The sequence below is a fragment of the Arachis ipaensis genome, chromosome B08 (genome assembly GCF_000816755.2).
Source record: "Arachis ipaensis cultivar K30076 chromosome B08, Araip1.1, whole genome shotgun sequence".
NCBI lineage: Eukaryota > Viridiplantae > Streptophyta > Magnoliopsida > Fabales > Fabaceae > Arachis > Arachis ipaensis.
In genome coordinates, this window is record NC_029792.2 from 29,990,629 (window position 1) to 29,994,229 (window position 3,601).

The window sequence follows — 3,601 nt, forward strand, 5'->3', positions numbered from 1 at the left end:
GAAGATGGAGAGGAACCAAGTAGCAGCAATCTCCACTTCATCAACAACCCAAGAAGGAGTGAATGAAGAAGCAGAGGGTAGTCAGGAGCAAGCTAACTACATTAGAAATTCACCAAGGCAAAACTATGATCCATACTCCAAGACCTACAACCCTAGATGGAGAAACCACCCAAACTTTGGGTGGGAAAGTCAGCAAGATCAAAACCAAGACCAGAGACGTTACAACTCCAACAACAATACAGCTCACCAACAATTCACACAGAAGACATCTCAACACCCCCACAACTACACTTCTCCACACGCCTATCAAAACCAAAACAGCACATCTGCTCCGAATCACCCATCAATTAATGACAAGCTCTCTAAGATTGAAACCTTACTTGAAGGAGTATGCAAAGACATTCGAAACAGTAAAGCATTCCGAGAGGAAGTGCAGTCAAACATGCAGAATCAAAATGCTGCCATCAAGAAACTAGAGACACAAATCAGCTATCTATTTAAGCAGTTTTCTAACCACAACCTTTGCAATGATGCCAATTCAAGCAAAAGGGAGGAGTGTCAAGCTATCACACTTAGGAGTGGGAAGGAACTGAAGGAACTGCCCCAAAAACCACAAGAAGAAGGCTCAAATGAAAAGGGAGAAGAGTAAGATGGAGTTCAACCTCCCACGCCAAGTCCGCAGAAAGAGAAAGGGATGCCACAACTGAACATCTCAAGAGCTCCATACCCCCAGCTATTGAAGAAAAAGGAAGATGACAACCAGTTCTTGAGATTTTTGGAAATCTTCAAGAAATTACAAATCAACATACCCTTTGCTGAAGCCATAGAACAAATGCCACTCTATGCCAAGTTTTTGAAGGAGCTAATGACTAAGAAGAGAAGCTGGAAGAACAATGAGACTGTGATACTAACCGAAGAGTGTAGTGCTATCATTCAGCACAAACTACCCCAGAAACTGAAGGATCCTCGGAGTTTTCAGATCCCTTGTATTATAGGAGAAATCACAGTAGAGAAGGCTCTTTGTGACTTAGGGGCCAGCATCAATTTGATGTCAGTAGCTATGATGAGGAAGATGAAAATTGAGGAGGCTAAACCAACAAAAATGGCCCTACAACTGGCAGACCGATCGTTCAAATTCCCTCATGGGGTAGTAGAGGATTTGCTGGTAAAAGTGGGAGATTTCATATTTCCAGCAAATTTTGTGGTGCTGGATATGCAGGAGGACGCCAAGACCTCCATCATCCTGGGAAGGCCATTCTTGGCCACTGCTGGGGCTATCATTGATGTTCAGAAGGGTGACCTCACCCTGATATTACACAATGAAAAGATGACATTCAATGTGTTCTAGGCCATGAGTTACCCACCAGAACAATTGGGGGAATGCATGAGGTTAGATGCACTTGAGGATGAAGTGCAGGAGAATTTTAAAGAAGAAGAAGCTGAAGAGGACGAGAGATTGGTGGAGGAAGAATCTGAATCAAGTGAAGAGGTGGCCACAGCAGAAATTCATATACCAGATGCACCAAAGGAAGGGAACGAAAATTCAGAAGCACCCAAACTTGAACTCAAAGCACTGCCACCCACTCTCAAATATCATATCTAGGAGAAAATGAAAACTACCCAGTGATCATAAATTCATCCCTCAGTCAAGATCAAGAGGACGAGCTACTCAAAGTGCTGCGGGAGCATAAGGATGCCATTGGATGGACCCTTGCTGACTTGAAAGGAATCAGTTCAACCATATGCATGCATAAAATACTGTTGGAAGATGATACTAAGCCATCCATTCAATCCCAAAGAAGGCTGAACCCAATCATGAAGGAAGTGGTACAGAAAGAGGTTATGAAGCTGTGGCAAGGAGGGGTAATATACCCAATTTCGGACAGCCCTTGGGTTAGCCCGTACATGTTGTGCCCAAGAAGGGAGGAATCACTGTGGTTCCCAATGAGAAACGAACTCATACCTACAAGGACCGTCACAGGATGGCGGATGTGCATAGACTACAGAAAACTCAATGAGGCTACATGAAAGGATCATTTTCCCCTTCCATTCATGGATCAGATGTTGGAAAGACTTGCAGGGCACGCATATTATTGTTTTCTCGACGGTTATTCAGGATATAACCAAATAGTGGTTGATCCCAGAGACCAAGAGAAAACCTCATTTACTTGTCCGTATGGAGTGTTTGCCTATAGGCGCATGCCATTTGGGCTATGTAATGCACCTGCAACTTTCCAACGCTGCATGCTTTCTATCTTTTCAGATATGATAGAAAAATTCATTGAAGTTTTTATGGATGATTTCTCGGTATTCGGAGATTCCTTTCCTAGTTGCCTACATTACCTCGCCTTGGTATTGAAAAGATGCCAAGAGACCAATTTGGTCTTGAACTGAGAAAAATGTCACTTTATGGTGACAGGAGGAATAGTCCTTGGTCACAAGGTCTCCCACCAAGGCATTGAGGTTGATAGAGGTAAAGTAGAACTTATTGAAAAATTACCCCCACCCAGTGATGTCAAGGCAATTAGGAGTTTTTTAGGGCATGCTGGTTTTTACAGAAGGTTCATTAAAGATTTTTCAAAGATAGCCAAGCCCTTAAACAATCTCCTTGTATCTGATACACCATTTATCTTTGATGAAACATGCATGCTAGCATTTGCACATCTGAAAATGAGGTTGTCCTCTGCTCCTATCATTTCCCCACCTGATTAGAACCTACCATTTGAATTGATGTGTGATGCATCTGATTTTGCAGTTGGGGCAGTGTTAGGACAAAGGAAAGATAACTTAGTTCATGTGATATACTATGCTAGCAAAGTCCTTAATGAAACTCAAAGAAATTATACAACTACTGAAAAGGAGTTGCTGGCAATAGTTTTTGCATTTGACAAATTTAGATCATACCTCATTGGTGCTAAAGTGATTGTCTTTACAGATCACACAGCACTAAAATATTTGTTTGCCAAGCAAGAATCAAAGCCAAGACTAATAAGGTGGATCTTACTGTTGCAGGAATTCAATATTGAAATCAGAGACAAGAAAGGAGTGGAGAACAAGGTGGCAGATCACCTATCCAGAATCCCTCATGATCAAGGTGAAGGAAATGATACAAATGTGAACGAGCTCTTCCCTGATGAGCAGTTGATGACAGTTCACAAAGCACCATGGTTTGCAGATATTGCAAATTTCAAGGCAACTGGGGCATTACCCCCAGGGATCAATAAACATCAAAAAAGGAAGCTCATGAATGATGCAAAATACTTTGTCTGGGACGAGCCATATCTCTTCAAGAAGTGTTCAGATAGAATCCTTAGAAGATGTGTTTCGGAAGAAGAAAGAAGAGAAGTCCTGTGGAATTGCCACGGTTCATGTTATGGAGGCCACTTTGGAGGGGACAGAACTGCAGTAAAGGTGTTACAAAGCGGATTCTTTTGGCCCACCATTTTCAAGGATGCCAAGGAACTAGTAAAAAGCTGCAATGAATGCCAAAGATCTGGAAACTTGCCCAAAAGAAACGCCATGCCACAAAATTTCATCTTGGAACTGGAACTGTTTGATGTGTGGGGAATAGATTTCATGGGACCATTCCCAACCTCATATA